The following is a 21,771-nucleotide window of genomic DNA, read 5'->3' as shown; positions in this document are numbered from 1 at the left end:
CCCGGCAGCACTTTCTCTCCCTTACCTGGGCTTCTTAAAGGGACAGGAAGTGTGAAATCAGCCGGCGCCCTGACCTCACTTGGGAAATACGGAAATGTCAAATACTGATTTCTAAAAAATCCACTCTGAAGCCGTGGAGCATCTGCTTCGTGTCAATCACACTTCTAGGCACTGGGCATAGAGCGGTGAGCAAAATAGACACAGCACAAACCCTTAATGACGCTTATATTCAACTGGGATTAAATCATAATATGTCCTCCCTTTTATAATAATTTTCATACACGTACAATCTTTTTTATTTTTTCAACTGTAACTTCTCGTTTCAATAACACTCACTGATTCTCTTGCTAGTAATAATTCTTTTTTTTTTTTTTTTTTTTTTTTCAGTACGCGGACCTCTCACTGCTGTGGCCTCTCCCCCCGCGGGGCACAGGTTTCGGACGCGCAGGCCCAGCTGTCATGGCTCACGGGCCCAGCCGCTCCGCGGCACGCGGGATCCTCCCAGACCGGGGCACGAACCTGCATCCCCTGCCTCGGCAGGCGAACTCTCAACCACTGCGCCGCCAGGGAAGCCCTAGTAATAATTCTTAATAGATGTTCAAGATCAATTTGTCTAGGGACTTCTCTGGCAGTCCAGCGGTTAAGACTACAAGCTTGCACTGCAGGGGGCGCGGTTGCATCCTGGGTCAGAGAACTAGGATCCCGCATGCCACCCACCACCCACCCCCGGTTGAAAAATCAATTTGTCTAAGGATTTTTTTTTTTAATAGATGAGCAATCAAACCACATTATTAATTTTTGGCTGCCTTGGATCTTGTTGCTAAGCATGGGCTTTCTCTAGTTGCGGCGAGCGGGGTCTACTCTGTTGCGGTGCGTGGGCTTCTTGTTGCGGTGGCTTCTCTTGTTGCAGAGCTGGGGCTCTAGGCACGGGGCGCTTCAGTAGTTGTGGCTCGCAGGCTCAGTAGTTGTGGCGCACACGCTTAGTTGCTCTGTGGCATGTGGGATCTTCCCGGACCAGGGATCGAACCTGTGTCCCCTGCATTGGCAGGGGGATTCTTAACCACTGCGCCACCAGGGAAATCAAGGATTGTTGTTTGTAACCAGCTTCTGTATTCTATCCCAGTGATAGTTTTATTTTTATTTATTTATTTATTTATTTTTTGCGGTACGCGGGCCTCTCACCGCTGTTGCCTCTCCCGTTGCGGAGCACAGGCTCCGGACGCGCAGGCTCAGCGGCCATGGCTCACGGGCCCAGCCGCTCCGCGGCACGTGGGATCTTCCCGGACCGGGGCACGAACCTGTGTCCCCTGCATCGGCAGGCGGACTCTCAACCACTGCGCCACCAGGGAAGCCCTCAGTGATAGTTTTTAAATCGATCTGCTTCTCTCCATCCCTCCTGCCTCGGCCTTATGATTGCTTGCTTGAATTCCTGCAACTGGTCTCTCTGCAATCCTGCCTTCCTCTATCCCATTCTCTATAGTGCAGCTGAAATGGTTTTTTCTGAAACTTTCATTCCATAGTCCAAAAAAAGGCCTTACATTCCTACAAGATAAGATAAACCAGATAAGGCAAGAGAAACAGACTGTAAGCCCTGAGAAACAAACGTGGATTTTCTTTTCTATTGTTTGGTGTTGATTTTTTTTTTTTTTTTTTGGTCACGCCACTTTCTATGCAAGATGATCTTAGTTCCTGGTCCTAACCACTGGACTGCCAGGGAAGTCCCGCCCTTTTGTTCTTTTTAATTGAAAGAACTGTCTCGCTTTTATCAAAATTGACCCAAATGCAACAAATCAGACCCATCAACTGTCTGATAACAATTGAGCTATCATCTGACCTTGTGATTTTTGCCTTTAAATATCTGCGTACATTTTTGTACACGAGACAGTTCTCTAATAACTGGACACTCTTGCAAGTGCAAGTTAAAAAAATTTATCCCCATACTCAAATTTGTTTTTAAGGGTTTTTTGAACAAGTTATTTAATTATACTTATTAGCTGTATGTCCTTGGGCACATTATTAAACCTTCCTAATGAAGCGGATTAGGATATGCCAGTGTGGCACAGGAATTATTTTGAGCGAAAGAGTTTCTGAAATCTCTTATCTGCCTAAAGCTGACTCTCCCAAAAGAACTCAACTGTCATAAAACCCCTCCTCGAGAACAAATTTAATCTTCTTGGACTTGAGAAGTGGGCACCACACCCAAACAGACATTGTCTCAAGACTATCATATCTCCTACCTATTCTCCTAAAAAACCATTTATCTTTCCAAAAAGTCATTCCCATAAGTGCCCTTTCTCTCCTTCCCCATCACCTATGATGAAATAAAATATATGTTTTTTTAAAGCAGGACAAGAAAATTTAAGCATAGCAGATGCCCTTCCTGACAGGGCTCTTCCTAATGTGCAATGTGCATCTACATTATACATTAGCCAGACCTCCTCAAGGCAGGAATGTCTGCTCAACCATAAAGATCATTTTTTCCCCTTCTTCTGACGCCAGCAATGTAACTCCTTAGAAGATAACATTCTTTTCTTAATCCTGTAAGGGGTCATGGTGACCTGCTGCTCCCTTCCTACATGTAGGTCTGGACTTTGTATCTCTGGTTAACATTATGTAAAATGTCAGTGTGTCATTTTGATGAATGATCCTTTGTCTCAAAAATGTATATATATGTGCTTTTGACTTCTGACTAGGGGAACAGTCCTCAGAGTTTTCTGAAAGACTGTCTCTAGGGTTATAATCCTCAGGTTGGCTCGGAAAAGAACCTCTATTTCTTCTTTAGATTGACTATTAATTAATTTTTCATCAACACTTACTAAGTTAGGTATATAAACACAAAATTTTAACCACACCCTATGAGTTATTCATCACTGAATTCTCATGTGCCTATGTGTTGCATGTGTAAACTCTGGTTTTTTTCTCCTGTTAATCTGTCTTTTGTCAGTTTAGCTTGCAGATCCCAGACGCTGAACATAAGAGGGTAAAGGAAAGTTTTTCCTCCCCTACACTAAGTATCAGTGTTCTCCTCTGTAAAATAATAATGATGATAATAATAATGTATTGGGAGGATTTAATGGGATAAAAGTAAAGTGCTTAGCACAGTTCCTGGCATATCGTAAACACTGTGATTATCATTATTGGAACTATGGAGTTAGTGTTGGTAAGACACAGGACTGGAGGCTGAAGATCAGGTTTTCAGCAAAGAGTGAGGGGATCCGATTTGAGTTTTAGAGTTTTAGAAAACCGTTTTAAGCTGCTGGTATCAAAGAGAGAGGTTGGATTGAAGGAGACATCAGTTGAAGAATGTGGTGGTAACCCAAGCAAGCACTGATGAGGGCATGGAAGGAATTGGACACATCTGAACGTGACTCAGGAAGAGCCATTAGCAGGACTTGGAGAGCAATTAAATATGCTTGCTTAACCATAATGATAGACAATCTAAGGGAAAGATATCATTTGTTCTTTATCAACTTGACCTGAATGACCATGCTATCTGATCTCATTCTTCCTTGCTTGAAAGCCTCTCTGGCTCCCCATGCCTTCAATATCAGAGCCAAATTCCTCATCACAGCTTCCGAAGCTCTTAGTAATCAGTCCCTACTTACCCATCCTGCCTTGTTTCAGAACCCTCCCCGCCTCTACACTTTGCTTTCTTGTGGCAAGCCCTTGTCCTCTCGCTCCATGCCTTGCTTGAGACAAAGTTGCCGGGGCCACCACACATACACCCTCTCCTCACTGACCCTAACTGCCTCCTCATCCTTCAGAATGCAGCTCAGAGTTAAGGCCCTCAGAAATGGCCCCTACACACACACCGATCTTGACGTTTTCTTAGCTTCCTACAGATATATCCAGCAAGAGCACCATGCAGAACTGTCACTGCCTGCCTCCTCTACTGGGCTTAGAGGCAGACCATCTCATTCCTTTTTTACCTTCTGCCACAGTTAAGACACTCAATAAATGCTGTTAAATGAAAGAAAAAGCAAATAAAGGAGGAAATTAACAAATATTATATATCAGTGTCTCATTCCAAATGTTATTTTTAACAGCTTTATTGAGGTACAACTTACGTACAATAAACTTCACATATTTAAAGTGTACAATTTGATGTTTTGCTATGTGTATACCCTCGTGAAATTGTCACCAAAATCAAGAGACTGAAACATATTCAGTGCCCTGTGTTATCTCTCCCTCCTGTCCTCCACATCCCCTCCATTCCCAGGTAGCCGCTGATCTGCTTTCTGTCACTATAGATTAGTTTGCATTTTCTAGATTTTTATATAAATGCAGTTATACAGTATGTACTCTTTTGTCTTTACTTTCACTCAACATGGTTATTTTGAGATTCATCTGTTGTTTCATGCATCAATTGTTCACTCCTTTTCATTGCTAAGTAGTTTTCCATTGTATGTATATATAAAATGTGTTTATCCGTCTATCTATTGATGAATATCTGGGGGGGGTATTGTTTATTTGTTTGCCATTACAAATAAAGCTGCTTTGAATATTTGTGCACATGTCTTTGTATGGACATATGCTTTCTTTTCCATTGGGCAAATACTTAGGAGTGAAATGGCTAGATCACATGGTAGTGTGATTACCTGCAAACCTTCTCCAAAAGGGTTGTCATTGTACATTCTCATCATCAGTGAATGAGAATCCCAGTTCCTTCCATGTGATGAGGAAAACAATTTCAGTTTTCTGAGTTGCTGCCTAGTCGTTTTACAGTATAAAAACACCACTGACACCTAGAGTCTGAGCATTTAGAAAAAAACTTGAGGATACCCACAGTAAGTACCCACTTTGCGTTTCCCGGGGCACCTTTTAAAATAACCACTTTGGGTTAAGCCTACCGAAAGTTAGCGACTTCTGTCCAACTGCCTCATGAGTAATAGGTGCTCGCTACCCTGCTCTCCATCTCCTGCTCGCCCGGCTCTCCCTTTCCCAGCTCATTGTACCCTCTTGCTTCTGGGGTCTGTACGTAATAATAAATCTTGTGATTCTACTTCCTTTGTGTGGATGTACTGAAGTTGCATCTTCAATCAAAATGACCTGTGGGCTTCACTTCCCTAAATGGGAGCTCGGATGCTGAGGCAGCCTGACCCTGGATGGGTGGCTTGTGCCCCTTCATTCATCAGGTCATAATCTACATATTCTTAATTCAGTACACCAGCTCTGGCTTCTCAACACACTCCACATCCTCACCAACACTTGGATAGTGTCTTTCTTTCTGATTATAGCCATCCTAGTAGGTATGAAGTGGTATCTCATCATGATTTTAATTTGCATTTCCTCAACGACTAACAATGTCTGAGCATCTTTACATGTGTTTGTTTGCCACGCATACATCTTCTATTCCAATTATGTCCCATTTAAGTGCAAATTGTTGCAGTATTTTGCTGATCTTTCATAATTTGGGCACATTAAAAATAGGCGCTTTGGGGACTTCCCTATTGGCACAGTGGTTAAGACTTCAAGCTCCGCCCCCCCCCCCCCCAAAAAAAAAAAGACTTCAAGCTCCCAATGCAAGGGGCCTGTGTTCGATCCCTGGTTAGGGAACTAGATCCCACACGCATGCCGCAACTAAGGAGCACGCCTGCCGCAACCAAGACCCGGCGCAACCTAAAATAAATAAATAAAATAAATATTTAAAAAATATAAATACGGACTTCCCTGGTGGCTCAGTGGTTAAGAATCCGCCTGCCAATGCAGGGGACACAGGTTCGATCCCTGGTCCGGGAAGATCCCACGTGCCGAGGAGCAACTAAGCCGCAAGCACCACAACTACTGAGCCTGTGCGCCTAGAGCCCGTGCTCGGCAACAAGAGAAGTCACCACAATGAGAAGCCCATGCACAGCAACGAAGAGTAGCCCCCACTCGCCGCAACCAGAGAAAGCCCGCGCGCACCACCGAAGACCCAACGCAGCCAAAATTAAATAAAATTGATTCTTTAAAAAAAAAAGAAAAGAGTTAAGGCCTAAAGTTTAGGAAAGATTTGGTATCACCCATGACATTCTCCATCTCTGGTTGTCTCCCTTTCTCTCTCTCTCTCTCTCTCTCTCTCTCTCTCTCTCTCTCTCTCTCTCTCTCTCCCTCTCTCTCTCTCTCTCCCCACAACTAACCCACCAGGAAATCCGTAGGCTCTACCTTCAAAATATACCCAGAATCTGACCTCTCGTCACCACCTGCAGCGCTTCCCTCTAGTACAAGCCACTATCACCTCTAGCCTGGATTATTGTGATGTTCTCCTAACCAACCCCTTGATTTCCGCCCTTGCTCCCTGTGGCCTATTTGCAACAAAAAAGCCAAAGTGATCCTTTTAGAAGGAAGTTAGGTCCAGTCGATGCTCCACTGGAACCTTCCGACCTCACCCCGTTGCCCATTCCCATCACATCCGGCCCAGCCCCTTCTCTGACTTCCACTCCGACTGCCTTCCCCTTTCGACGACTTTTCAAATACACTCGACCAACTTTTCTTTTGTTTTGTTCTGTTTTTGCTGTCCTGCGAGGCTTGTGGGATCTTTTTCTCCCCACCAGGGATTGAACCCGGGCCCTCCGCAATGAGAGCGCGGAGTCCTAACCCCTGGATGCCAGGGAATTCCCTCCGCCTACAGTCTTGATGTTTTGTAAACACACCTTGCTGTTTCCTGCTTCAGGGTCTTCACACTTGCTCCACCATCAGCCTGGGATGGTCTTATCTTAGCCGTGTGCACAACTAACCCCTCATGTCCTTGATTTTTGTCAAATGCTTTTTCTGCATCAGAGAGAGGATGGTGTGGTTTCCCCTTCTCTCTGTTAATGTGGTGCATTACATGGATCAACTTTTGTATTTGAACCATCCTTGCCTTCCAGAGATGAACCCCACTTATTCGTGGTGTATAATCCTTTTAATGTGCTGCTGAATTTGGCTGTCTAGTCCTTTGCTGAGGATTTTTACCCCTCATCTCGTCTAAGTCTTTGCTCAAATGCTACCATCTCCATGAGGTCTGACCACCCTATTTAAAATTGCAAACAGGGCTTCCCTGGTGGCGCAGTGGTTGAGAATCCGCCTGCCGATGCAGGCGACACGGGTTCGTGCCCCAGTCCGGGAAGATCCCCCTTGCCGCGGAGCGGCTGGGCCCGTGAGCCATGGCCGCTGCGCCTGCGCGTCCGGAGCCTGTGCTCCGCAGCGGGAGAGGCCACAACAGTGAGAGGCCCGCGTACCGCACAAAAAAAAAAAAAAAAGCAGACAATTTCCCAGCTTTGTTTTTTTTTAATTTATTTATTTTTATATTTTATTTTTGGCTGTGTTGGGTCTTCGTTTCTGTGCAAGGGCTTTCTCTAGTTGCGGCAAGTGGGGGCCACTCTTCAGCGCGGTACGCGGGCGTCTCACTGTTGTGGGCTCTCCCGTTGCGGAGCACAGGCTCCGGACGCGCAGGCTCAGTGGCCACGGCTCACGGGCCCAGCCGCTCCGCGGCATGTGGGATCTTCCCAGACCAGGGCTTGTACCCGTGTCCCCTGCGTTGGCAGGCGAATTCTCAACCACTGCGCCACCAAGGAAGTCCCTTCCACATGCTTATTGAACCTGGAATTTTGTCCATTTTATTTATTGCTTGATTTCCTGCCCATTAGTGCAAGATGGAACCCATATTAGGATATCAATGAATATTTGTTGAGTGAATTAATCAATGATTTACTCTAAGAAATAAACAAATTAGATTGGATTCAAGGTTGTTACCCCTTAATAATAACCCAAAGAACATTCTCTCTGACGTGGATTTTGAAATCTTTCTTTAGTGGAAGAGAAAAGATATCCTAGCTTAGTTCACTAGGAATGATATTCAACTCACAGCCCATTTTTCCCATTATGAACTAATATTACATTGATAGTCATGGTAGTTAGAATTTGCCATAGTGCTTTAGTTCCCTAAAACTTTGTTTACATTTTTTCAAATTATTTTATGCCCATAGTGCTGTTGATACCTTTGAACATCATCAGGCTTTTATAACTTGGGGAGAAAAAAAAATGTAAGAGCTTTTAATAAAATGTAGGTAACTAATTGGAAATTATCCTTGGGTTTTTATTTGATACGCTCAGAATTCTTAAAGTGTAGTGACTACCATGTACACAAGCTTTCATAAACTATTACCTTATTTAATAAAGAAAAATTAGACTGGGAATAGAGGTGTTAAACTATAAGGATCCCTGAGGTTAGAATTTCTAACAGTAGTAGGAAAATTTTGTTTTAATGGAAAATCATGCATTGTTTACCCTACAGCCTCTGTCAATCATCCCACTCTGATTCTCTGCGAACTATTTTACAACTTTGCAAATTGTAGACAGCTTATAGCAATCCTAAATAAATCCCAACCAGTCATGTAAATCTTGTCCTGTCCAGTTTCCTCTTCTCCTGCTCTACAGAAAAAGAAGCTAGTTTTGCCTCCATCTGCAGATTCATTTTAATTCTCCTGCTCTGTGAATGAATCTGTTAGAGTCCTCTTGGAACTGGTTGTAACAGCTTACCTGTGTCAAAAGAAAATTCAGAGGGAGTTCCCTGCCGGTCCAGTGGTTAGGACTCAGCGCTTTCACTGCGGGGGCTGGGCTCGATCCCTGCTCATGGTACTAAGATCCCGCAAGCCAGCGAGGTGCGGCCAAAAAAAAAAAAAAAAATTCAGAGAGCTTTACTTGATATGAATATTTTATTGATCAAGAAAAACTTCACAAACTGGGAGACTTGAAAACCAGAAAGGGTAAGACACTCGCTTTCAGCAGCTACAGCTCAGTTAAATGAGGAAGGATGTTGTTTTCTGTCGCGATTGGTTAATAGAAACTTACATTCTTGCAGGCAGTGTAGCATCACACAAGCTTACCTGTTTATAGCTGATGGGCTAGGAAGCTGTAAGGGCATGCTGATGTGAAGAAAGCTTAAGTTTTGTTTAAGGTCAGAGTCAGCATTTGGGGGAGATCAGGACAGTTGGAAGCTTTGGTTATGGGGCTAGGGGTGATTGCTAAGGGTATATTCAAACTGTGGCCTCCATTATGGTTTTTTTTTTTTTTTTTTTTGCGGTACGCGGGCCTCTCACTGCTGTGGCCTCTCCCGTTGCGGAGCACAGGCTCCGGACGCGCAGGCGCAGCGGCCACGGCTCACGGACCCAGCCGCTCCGCGGCACGTGGGATCTTCCCGGACCGGGGCACGAACCCGTGTCCCCTGCATCGGCAGGCGGATTCTCAACCACTGCGCCACCAGGGAAGCCCTATGGTTTTTCTTTGACACCAGTTTCCTCATTAATGAGTTTTCAAAAATATTTTACACATGTTCATTTCATAATATCTGTATGGGAGTAATAATTTTGCCCTTTGGAGGATAATTATCCTTTAATTAAATAATTGGCTGATCAATTAAAGAATTAGTTAACCATATAAGAAGGCTTATAATTAAGTTCTAACTTTGGGAATCTGGTTCACCTACATGCATCATTAACAGAGAGAGAATCTGTCGTAACTGATCTGGCTTAGTTTAGCCAGAATTCGTTTAGTTGTTTTTTCGCCCCACACTTACGTACAGATCAAGCTGATCAGATTGCAGAGAGGTAATTAAGCTAATATTTGATCAGAAACTTGGTCTTCATATATAAATAGATAAACAAAAGGTCCTACTGTATAGCACAGGAAACTATATTCAATATCTTATAATAACCTATAGTATAAAAGAATATGAAAAACTATATATATTCATATATATACATATGGCTGAGTCATTTTGCTATATACTGGAAGGTGATATGGCATTGTGCTTCAACTATACTTCAATTTAAAAAGCTTTATATTCCAAAAAAAAAAAAAAGAAAGAAACTTGGTCTTCAATAGACATGGTTCTTATGTCTTTTAAAAACGAAAATTGTCTAAGATAGACTAGCTCTATATTTTCTCTGCTTCAAAATGTATTTTAAATGTGGCTTGTGACAGGAGCTATTCTTAGAAACAAACAAAATGCTATCTTTTTTCCAACAGTTTCATATTAAGAGACTGAATATACAAAGGGACAATGACCAGTCTGTATGACAATAGACTCTGACCCACAACCTTGGCAGCAAGCGGTCCCAGAAGCCAAATCACAACCTCTGCAGATATTAGTCCAGAATGATCAGATGAGGTCAATGACTGCCAGCTTCCTTAATATTTGCCCCGCTTCCAACTCAGGAGCTACTGGAGAAAGCCAAAATGCTCCTCAGACCAAAAGAATAAGATGCCCTGCTCTAGTCAGCGCGCCTCCTGCTTCCGGGGCCAGCAATCTCCAATCACTGCTCACCTGGGAACTCTCACTCCCCTGTAGGTCTCCGCCCAGTGCAAGAGGTGCTGGCTGCTTCCCTCGCTAGAGCAAACTCCCAATACATAGCCTCTGTTCATTCTCATCTGGGTGCCCTTCGTTTATTTCCACACAATACATTTACTTCACTAGAGAATCATGAAACTTATATGAAGAATTTATTATGGGCCCAGAAGAAACACTCAGAAAACTACAGGTTCACTCGTTCTTCCTGGAGATCAAAAAGTAGCTAGAAATTCCTCATCTATATTACTGATATGAAATCATACAGAAAAGTTCTGGGACAGCAAACAAGAGAGTTGAACTCTAAGGCCAGTCATTTTTGTTATACATAAAGGTAATATTACAAATGAAACTTTAAAAGTAAACTTGATTTTAATTTTCAGTACAGGAAAAAAGGTCTCTTGTTCCCAGCTTCTCAATCTTAAAGCTGAAAGGGACTTGTCCCTTGCCAAAGTTCATTGTTTACAAAAGTCAAAATGGAGATCTGGGGAGATGATGCGGTTTGCCAGAGAGCAGCGGGGAACCCCAAGGATAGCCTGGGTGTCTTTGGCCATGAACCCCTTCTCCCAGCAGCCTCAAATAAGCAAACACCCTAAGAAGAAACCATTTGCAAATAGTTTCCAAACACGTCCCCCAGCATTCCTTCAAGTCATATTGTAGCCCCTAAACTCTGAACCTCAAATCTTGCTTACTCCTACTTCAGTTTTCTTTCTACAGCATCACTTCACCTTCGTCTGTTTCCAATTTTCTCATCAGCAAAAACTGTTTCAAATGAAATATTACCCAGAGCCCAAGAAGGCACCGTGGGCTCCTCTTCACGGGTGCCTCGGTGCCTCCCCTCTGGAGGGCGCTGCACTTGTCTTATATAAGCGTTAGGAATCAGAATTAGAATACCTGCACCTCCAAGTACCCCATGGCAGTGCTTTTCAAACCTTAATATACAGACCAGTCACCTAGGAATCTTGTTAAAGGTCAGATTCTGGCTCAGGTCCTGGTGGTGCCGGAGAGTCTGCATTCCTGTCGAGTTACCAGGGAAGGCAGTGCCCAGCCCCACCTGAGAAGAGTTTAAAAATCACACACGTAATATCCCTCACAACCAGTTTAGGTGCACATATTCAGAGTGGAATCTGGGAGCTGTCATTTTAAAAGCTCCAAGTGCCAGTTCTGTTTGCAAACACAGTGCTAGAACAAGGTATTCCAAGCTACCCTGATGATAAGAACCACCTAAGACACTGGATTCAATGTTAGTTCTCAGGTCTTCGCCTGGAGGTGCTGATTTAGTAGGTTTGGGGTGGAACCCAGGAATCTATTTTACAAGGGACACAAATGACTAGCAACCCAAAAGTCTGGCAGACGATGGCCCTCAAACACAATTTAAAAACCATTCCATTCTGCCTTCCAGGTTTTGGATTTCTTCATTCTTTCATTCATTCGACTTTGTCACGACCGTCTCGGATCGGGTGGACTCCGACTGGGTCCTTTCCTTGCCCCGTGCCGATGGCGCCAATTGAACGAGACCAGGTTCGGCAAAGCAGAGAGTAAACTATTTGTTGATCAAGGACTGGGCAAGGGAGAGCTCCTGCTCTGAAGACCCCTTCTCCCTGCCGGGGGGTTGGGGGGAGCAGAAAACTTAAGGGGTAAGAGGTGGGTGCACCACCAGAATTCTGGGAAAGGGGCGGAGAGAAACAGCTGGAGCATGCGCAGTCCCTCGGGCTCCCTTGCACACGGACTAATTGTGCCGCGCAACGTCCAAGTCCCACCTTTGGGCGGAGGTCCTAGCATGGTAAGGGGCAAAGGCAACTTTTAGACACTTTGGGGCTCTTCTGTGCGGGCGCTGCCCTCATGGTCAGGCTGGAACCGGTTCAGGGCAGTTGACTGTCCCCATCTTGGGCCTTTCTGGCTCTGGCTTGTTCTGCGGTTCTGCTTATGTGGCGTCTGCCTTAGTTCCTGTTAAGCGAGCACAGCTGTGGGCATAGAGCAATGGATTGTGGTGGGAAAAGAGAAAGTAGGTTCGTCTCCGTACACGTGTGAGTCTCCTCCCTGTGACAGGTTTGGTGTTAACTTCCGAATTATCTCCTCCAGGGCTTGATAAACTGCTGTTTCTTCAACTTTGCCATAATCAGACTTTCAGGTGGTGATTCTGAAAGGACCCTAGGCCTCCCCCAGGCATTTTAGAAAGTTTAATTACTTGTTTATGTAGAAAAAAATGAACCACAGAATCTAAGCATGAGCCTTTATCTGAGAATACCTGGCATGAGAAATCTCAAGAGGAGCAGTCAGTTTAGGGGAAAAGAGTAAGCTGTTTTACGCAACTTCAGCAAGAGGGGTCTGTCAAAATTCAGCTCGTTCTGGGAATAGAGAAGAACTGTTTAGCAGCCGTATCTTTAGCCATCTGGATTTTGCTTACAGTGCTGGGAAAGAACTGATGGGGGCTGAAGTCCTGTGCAAGAGGGTTGGACGGAAAAGCCATTGGGACAAACACCTGCCAGGTTCTCAGTGGAAATATTCTAGTCTTTCAAGGTCTTGCAGCCCCTAATTTTGGTCGACATGGATACTGAGTCTCATATCTAGGTCTTACCACATCTTGGTTTGTTCAGTTCACTAGATCTATGTTACTCCTGAAGATTGCTCTCTCAGACTCCGCAAAGACCAGGCATCCAAGCTTCCCATGACTTTTGCCTTTGTAACTCCAGTTACAAAGTGAGTGGCTGCACAGAGGAGAATATAGCAAATGACTGTGGAGACAAGTATTAGCATGAGATTTATCAGAAGACCTTGAACAGTGCCTCTCAGTCCTGTTAATACTGGCTGTCATGGACTGCATGTTTACATCCCCCCAAATTCAGATGTTGAAACCCTAATCTCCAATGTGATGGAATTTGGAGATGGGGCCTTTGGGAGGTAATTCTGTCATATGGGTAGAGCACTCATGATGGGGTTAGTGTCCCTATAAGAAGAGACAGGCAGAAGCTCGTTCTCTTTCTGCTCAGCACCATGTGAAGATATAGCAAGAAGATGGCTGTGGGTAAACAGGAAGAGGGTCCTCACCGAGAACCCAACCTGCTGGCCCGAGTCTATAGAGAAATAAGGTTCTAGATTAACGGGTCTGTGTAACATTCTCTTTGTTCATCCTTCTCATTTTCCCAAAGTAACAAAGATTAAGGGAAGAAACTTTATGAATTTCACTTTAGCAATAGGAGGTTTAAACTAACAGAGAGAGAAAAGATAGCCAAGCAAAGGAAGAGAAAGAGACAAAGAAGAGTTTGGAAGTCACTGACTCCAGGTATGCCTGCATCCTGATTCCCAGCTCTTGGGTAGAAACTGCTCATAGAGAGCCACCTGCTGTGTAGTCTGAGGCTTTTGGGAAAATGGTCTCCTTCACGATGCTTCTGTTTCTTTTCTTTTTTTTTTTTTTTTGCGGTACGTGGGCCTCTCACTGTTGCGGCCTCTCCCGTTGCGGAGCACAGGCTCCGGACGCGCAGGCGCAGCGGCCATGGCTCACGGGCCCAGCCGCTCCGCGGCACGTGGGATCTTCCCGGACCGGGGCACGAACCCGCGTCCCCTGCATCGGCAGGCGGACTCTCAACCACTGTGCCACCAGGGAAGCCCTATGCTTCTGTTTCTGAAAACATCCCAGTGATGCTCAAGACGGTCCTATATAGGTATGCTTTTCAGTAAGCCAAAGTCTTTGGGATGAAGGTCACGCAGAGGTTCCTATAGTTTACCTTTTGGAAAAGCTGCTGGACCCATTTTATAAGCTGGGATATTCTGCATTCACCCTCTGTCACCTTTTGCCATACTGGACTGTACAAGAACAGAGTCAAGGATGAGGGTGAGATCCACAGATACATGGAGTATTCAGAGAGCAGCATATGTGGGGATTGTCTATGAGTTCCTGCTGGAGTGACCCGAAAGGCCATGAAAGCCTTTGGCTGTAGTAACCAGAGTTCCTCTGGTAGTTTCATAAATTACCATTTATTCATTTAATTTTCTCTGAGGACTGTTGGTGATAAGGCAGCAAAGCTTGTGTGTGACAGGGCCCTAGAGAGAGTTCCTTAACTACTGTTTCAGTGAATTGGGTTCCTCAATCACTAGACAAATTAGGTGAGTTTTCTTCAAGTGGGAAACATAAGTACTAAAAAAATTTTTGCTACTGTCATAGCAGTTACTTTACAATAAGAGAAGGCTTCAACCCAAGCAGAAAACAGAGACGGAGTAGTAAGAACACATTTAGAATCCCGTGAGAAAGAGACTGAATTAAATCCATCTGTAGAGGTTTAAAAGGGCATAAAGGTTTTGGTTCATTTCAATTTTCCTTCTTTACAGTTTTCCCAGGAGTATGGTGTGGATGGATGGCTCATATTCCAGAGACATCCTCTGAAGTCTTATGAAGCATTTCCCACAAAGGCTTATTGAAGACTCTGATATAGTAAGATATGTGTATTTGGTCTTTGTTCCTGGTACAGGTTGTACCTTCACCCTATCTGAAAAAAATTGGGGTTAACAGTGAATGTAACTGTATTGCCTAGTGTTAGAAATAGCCCACTTATCTTATAACCCTTCCCTATGTGAATCAGGGTGCACTGAGGCACAGGTACTTGCTTGACTAGTATTGCTGCCTGTAGTCTAAACCAGCACTGTGGCCAAACCTAATGTCCCTTCCAAAGGTGGAAAAGTTTGGGTATAGATAGAGAGAAGGAGGAATAGTAGCTGAGGGTAGAGGAACAAATAAATGAGTTATGAAATAAGGGAAATCCAATATTACATTAATACCACAAAAGAGGCTCAGAGCAAGAGATGACATTGTCTCTTAGCTCAATTTATCAGAAGCCTAAAAGGGTAAAGGTAGATATTGCTGAGAGCACTCCTGCTTTTAGAATCTGACAAGATGGAAGTCCTGAGTGGCCTCACCCTGGAGACATTTTCATACAATATGGATCCTGGACCGGACTAATTATTAATGACTAAATGGGCTCTAGTCATGTGCTGCACCTCTTAACTGTTAGGATCCTCAGACCTGTGTTATATGTTAAAATATATATATGGTCTTTGTCTCCAGTTCCTGGCACAAAGCTTCTACAACCCTTGGAATTTCCTGTGATAGGAGCATCTTTCATTACTCATAACAAGTCCTTTTCAACCAACCTTTATTTTTTATTATTATTTTTAATGCAGTTTTTAAAAGATTTTTTTTGATGTGGACCATTTTTAAAGTCTTTATTGAATTTGTTGCAATATTGCTTCTGTTTTATGTTTGGGTTTTTTGACCACGAAGCATATGGGATCTTAGCTCCCCGACCAGGGATCAACCCGCACCCCCTGCATTGGAAGACGAAGTCTTAACCACTGGACTACCAAGGAAGACCCTTGGTAGACCTTTAGACAGCTTCAGGTTGGGGGCTGGTCAACAGAGGAACCACCCTTATGATTAGAGGGCTGGAACTTTCAGCCTCATCCCCAGAACTCACGGGAGCAAAGACAGACTGGAGATGGAGTTCAAACACCAATGGCCAGTGATTTAGTCGATCGTGCCTACCTAATGGGACCTCCATAAAAGCCCCTATACGATGGGGTTCAGAGATCTTCTGGGTTGGTGGACACATTGAGATTGGGGGAGGGCGGTGCAGCTGGACAGGGCATGAAAGCTCTGCCCTCCCTCTCTCCCCAGTACCTTCTTCTATGCATTCTTCCATTTGACTCTTCCTGAGTTGTAATACGCCAGCAACAGTAAGTAAAGCCCTTTCCTGATTTCTGTGAGTTGTAGTGGTTTATTGAAACTGAGAAAGGGATTGTGGGAACCCCTGACTTTGCAGCCAAGTTGGGCAGAAGTGTTGGTAACCTGAGGACCAGGTCCTTGTGACGGGCGTCTGCAGTGAGGGCAGTCTGTGGGACTGAGCCCTTAGACCTGTGGGGTCTGATGCTAACTCCAAATAGATGGTGTCAGAATAGAAGTAACTGGGCACCTAGTTGGTGTTCAGAGAATGAGAAAATTGCAGAAATACGAATTTTACAGTTTTCTTTCTGTGTTGTTTAATTTCCACATACTTGTGAATTTCCCAAGTTTCATCTGTTGCTGATTTTTTATTTCATTCCATTATGATTAGAGTACACACGTTGTATGATTTAAGTACTTTTGAAATCATTGGGACTGGTTTTTTTCACCCAGCACACTGTCCATCCTAGAGAATGTTCCATGTGCACTTGAGAAGAATGTGTATTCTACTGTTATTGGGTGTAATGTCTATAGATGCCTGTTAGGTCTAGTTTGTTTTGTAGTGTAGCTTGTCTTCTATTTCTTTGTTGATCTTCTGTCTAGTTGTTCTAGCTATTATTGAAGTTATTATCAAAGTCTCCACTTACTAAATTTTCTACTTCTTCCAGTTCTGTCAATTTTTGCTTCATGTATTTTGGGGCTTCATTGTTAGGGTGTATGTGTTTATAATTATAATATATTATCAATGGATTGGCCCTTTTGTCATCATATACTTTCCTTCTTTGTCTTTCATAACTATTCAGTATTCTTGTCTTAATTGTCTGTTTACCTAATATTGTTATAGCCACTCTAGCTCTCTTTTGCTTACTCTTTTCATGGAATATCTTTTTCCATTCTTTTATTTTCAACCTGTTTATGTCTTTAAAGTGAATCTCTTGTGGACAGTGTATAGTTAGACCATGGTTTTTAAAAACTCCATTCTGCCAATCTCTGCCTTTTAGTTAGTGTTTTAATCCATTTAAGTGTATACTGATAAGGAAGGACTTACTTCTGCCATTTTGCTACTTGTTTTCTATATGTCTCATGTCTTTTTTGGTCTTTTATTCTTCCATTACTGCCTTCCTTTGTGTAAATAGATCTTTTCTGGTGTACTATTTTAATTCCCTTGTTGTTTGTTTTGGTATATATCTTTTAGTTATTTTCTTAGTGGTTGCTCTGGGATTACAATTAATATATTAACTTATAAAAACGTAGCTCAGATTAATACCAACTTAATTCCAATAGTATACAAAAATTTTGCTCTTATATGACGTCATTTCTTCCCCTCTCTTTCATGCCATTAATGCCATACATATTACATCTTCATTCTGTGCTCATTAACATAAATTTATAATTATTGCTTTCTGTTGTTGCCTTTTAAATCAGATAGGATAAGAAAAAAGTGTTACAAACCAAAAAACATTTCTAGTGTCCTTTCATTTCAACCTGAAAGACTTCTTTTACTATTTGTCTGCTATTAACAAATTCTCTTGGCTTTTGTTTACCTGGAAATACCTTTTTTTTTTTTTTGGCTGCTCTGGGTCTTGGTTGTGGCACGCTGGATCTTCTCTGCAGCACGCAGACCTTCATTGCAGCATGCGGGCTTCTTAGTTGAGGCATGCGGGCTTTTAGTTGCGGCACGCGGACTCTTAGTTGCAGCATGTGGACTTCTTAGCTGCAGCATGCAGACTCTTAGTTGTAGCATGCATGTGGGATCTAGTTCCCTGACCAGGGATCGAACCTGGGCCCCCTGCATTGGGAGCATGGAATCTTACCCACTGGACCACCAGGGAATTCTCTATCTGGAAGTATCTTAATTTCTCTAAAATAGACAAATTCACTCAGCTCATAACCCACCTTCTTGGTAGTCACCTTTTCTTCAGGCCACAGAGGGGTCCCTGCTCTGTTCTAGAGGGTTGGGCTCTACCAGCTTGTCTGTACTATGAGACCCTGCCTCCTGATTCAGATGTCCTAAGAAAGGAAATGACTGAATTTGGACTTGGAACCAAGAAGGCTCCTTGGAACCAACTGACTCTTAGGAGTTGTCAGGGAACATATTTCCCACCAAGTAAAATGGACAGTAGATGTAGCTAAGGCCATGCGTGGAGAGTATAGTATATCCAGGGCCTATGGAAGATACAAAGAAGTATCAAACACTGTTCTTATCTTCAGGGAAGTGACAGGAAAGATACATTGAGCAAAAGGGAATTCCTGTTGTATCCAGCCCATAAGGCAGTCCCTAAAAGTCAATGATAAATGAGTCAAGGTCCTCAGGAAACTTACTGTCTCATGGAGAAAATTAGTAGAAAAACTAATTATATTACAGTTTGATCAACACTAGCACTAAGCATAGGGTGCTGCAAGCACTCAGAGGAGGTCTTCCTAATCCTAACTCAGGGCCGGGGAAGGAGAGGGTTCAGTAAATGCTTTTAAGAGAAGCCGAAATTAATTCTTGTATAATAGTAGTTGACATTATTAACAGATTACTATCTCATTTAATCCTCTCTACAGCCCTATGTGGTAGGTACAAATATTACCCCCAAGTTACAGATGAGGAAACTGAACTTTGGTGAAGTTCAGGGGCTTGGCTAAACTTCACAGTTCTGGCAAGAAGGTCACACAGCTCTGAAGTGGTCAAGCTGAGCAGCCCTAACCAGGCATAATGAGGTTTAACCACCCATATTCATAACCCCTGTGTAGCGTGACAGATCACTAGTAGTTCACTAGGCTGGAATGGGAAAGGGGAACTTCAAGTCAAAGGAGTCCGGAGGAGAAAGATGGAGGGGTGAGAGTACAGGATGTGTTCTGGAAACTGAAGTAGTTCAGTGTGGCTGGATCAAGACGGTAAAGGGGGAAATTTTTGGAAAAAGGAGGAAGAGGTAGGTTGGGGGGAGGGACTCATATTATGAAAGAGAACCATTGATGATTTTAAGCATCAAGAACTAAGACGTGGGCTTCCCCAGTGGTGCAGTGGTTGAGAGTCCGCCTGCCGATGCAGGGGACACGGGTTCGTGCCCCGGTCCGGGAAGATCCCACGTGCCGCGGAGCGGCTGGGCCTGTGAGCCATAGCCGCTGAGCCCGCGCGTCCGGAGCCTGTGGTCCGCAACGGGAGAGGCCATAACAGTGAGAGGCCCATGTACCGCAAAAAAAAAAAAAAAAAAAAGAACTAAGACGAGACTTTTAAGGTATACATAATGGATTGTGCAAAGGGAAGGTGTCTGACGAGTCAAAGAAACCAGGCAGGATGACAGTTGCTTAGTCCCCAGCAAAAAGGATGATCTTAATTAAAATTGTAGCAGGAATGGAGAGGAAGTACAGGTTCAAGAGACACAGAGACATTATACTCAGAAATGTGGCAGTCAGCTGTTTTTGTCTACCTGAGCAACACACTCTAAGGAGCCTTTTCACATTTTTGGTAAAATCTAGAAATTTTGCAGAGAACTAAGGCAAATGCACTGTGGACTTTTTCCTTTGATGATAACACCTAGCTTTCTGACTTGAAAAACTATATGTAATTAGTGGCAATAGTCCCCTAATTAGAGAAGTACAAGAAGCGGATTTGGGGTGGAATACATAGATTCCGGTTGGGTTCATCTTGAGTTTGAGGTAAGTAAGGGACTCTGGGATTAAGGGAAGCTCTAGAGGCAGTTGATAGACTTCCGGAGTTCAAGAGAGTTCTGGTTTGGATGTTGTGTAGACAGTCTGCAAGGTGATCAATCCTCCCAGGTGCCCAGGACTGAGAGCTTTCCTGGAACATGGGACTTACAGTGCTAAAGCCAGGAGAGTCCCAGGCAGAGCAGGACAGCTGGTCACCCTCGGACAGGTCTGGGGCCCCAGAGAGAAAGCTGAGTTAGAAACGTATATGTGGGTAGCACCAGTCTGTAAGTGACAGCAAGGAGGGGATGGAATCACCCAAGAAGAATGTGGTGTAAAGAAAAAACTGCCAAGGGACGAATCCTGAGGCATGCTAACACTAAATGGAAGGGTAGAGAAATAAAAAACTGGCCAAGGTAGTATGGCTCTGTTGGTTGGTCACCCAATAGCCATTCTCCCTTGTGGCTGGTCCCAGCCAATCGTGGCAATGCTCTCCCCTTTTCCATATGGGTCTAAGGGTGGACTTGTGACCCAGTGCTGACAAATGAGATTCGTTGGTTCCTCCAGCAAGCGGGGACTGATTGCCTACCAGGTGCCAAGGCTGTGGGGATACAGATGAGAAGAAAATCCTTGACTTCATGGAGTCTACTTTTTCATGGATGAGAAAGATAATAAAGAAATGAAGGCATATGTCAGCTATTGATAATCCCTAAGAAGAAAAAGCAGAATAAGGGGAATAGGGAAAATGGGTTGAGGCACAGTAACATTTTATATGGAAAGTCAGGAAAGGCCTCAGTGGTAAAGTGGCATGAAATGTATGGGACACTGTCCTGGTGATAGGTACAAATATTACCTACCAGGGGTTTCAGCGCCACCTGGTGTCCACAGAGGGAGGTACCACTAAACCATGTCCAAAGGGAAGAGCCTTGGATTCTTGATTGATATCACTGAACAGCCAAACCCATCCCTACTGATACAGGGATGGAAAAGGAAAGAAAGAAAGGTGGGAAGAAAGTCACAAAGAGCTGTGTCCTAGAAACTAAGGATAAGGAGAGTTAACAGTTTCAAATGCTGCAGAGAGACCAAGGAAGATAAATGTTTGAAAGTGTCTAATGGTGACCTTGACCAGGGCAGTCGTTTCAGCAGAGCCATGGGAAAGACGGGAAGCACACGACCACACCTTTTCGAGGATCTTGCTGTGGAAATCGAAGGTGAGGAGAGGACGTGATCTCCAGATGAGGGGATACAAACCAGAGGATGAAATTCTTAAATTCATAACTACACCTAAGTTTGTTTTACATTGAGGAAAAGTCAAAAAACAATAGACAGGGAGAAGCTGAAGATAACGGGAGTTAACTGATAGAGACAGTACCCAGGGGGAGAAAAAGCCACAAATGTACAAACTGCTTTTCTTCTAATGGAAAGCCAAAGTCCTTACTGGCTTTCAAGGCCCCCGCTAGAGCTCCCCTCTCATCCCCAGCCCTCTCCGCGCCCCCCCACGCCCTCTGAGGATTTGGTCACCTGGCCTTCTTGCTCCTCCTCCCACCAGCTGCTCTTTGCTCTTTCCGCAGATATCTAAGCTCTCCCTTCCTCCCACGCTCTGCTCACAGATGACCTTTTCAAGGAGTCTCCTCGACCAACCGATACAAAATAACACCGCCACGCCCACACCATCATTCCCGACCCCTCGCCTAATTTTTTTCTGTCGCGTTTATCACCACCTGACCTACCATACACCTCACTTATTCAATCGTCCACTGCCCGTCTCCCCACTAGAACGCGAGCTCCATGAAAACAAGGCCTTTGTTTTTCAGTGTTGAGAACATTGTCTGGCACATAGTAGGCATCCAACAGATGTTTGTGGAATGAACAAATACGTGGCAAAGAAGTAGCAGGGCCAGTACATGAACTTAGAGAAAGGAGTCGTTGTGACACTGGGCGGTCACAAAAGGCTCAGGTCCTAGACGGCAGCATGAGCGATAGCAGCTCACGTTTATTGGCTATTGGCTACATACTACCCACTAGATACTGTGCTAAGTACTTCACATAAATTGTCTTTTTTTTTTTTTTTTTTGCGGTACACGGGCCTCTCACTGTTGTGGCCTCTCCCGTTGCGGAG

At 44.0% G+C, this 21,771-nt stretch overlaps 1 long non-coding RNA gene across 1 annotated transcript; it reads left to right on the top strand.

Moving 5' to 3' along the window:
- Positions 1 to 9: 9 nt before the first annotated feature.
- Positions 10 to 14,699, top strand: LOC136792350 (uncharacterized). The gene is made up of 3 exons (XR_010836002.1): positions 10 to 185; positions 11,709 to 11,827; positions 14,633 to 14,699. It is a non-coding gene; the product is annotated as an uncharacterized lncRNA (long non-coding RNA).
- The last annotated feature ends 7,072 nt before the right edge of the window (positions 14,700 to 21,771 follow it).

This window comes from Kogia breviceps, chromosome 12, assembly GCF_026419965.1.
Source record: "Kogia breviceps isolate mKogBre1 chromosome 12, mKogBre1 haplotype 1, whole genome shotgun sequence".
Classification (NCBI taxonomy): Eukaryota; Metazoa; Chordata; class Mammalia; order Artiodactyla; family Physeteridae; genus Kogia; species Kogia breviceps.
The sequence above is the reverse complement of the archived record's forward strand: the minus strand, read 5'-3'. Positions and strand labels throughout refer to the sequence as shown.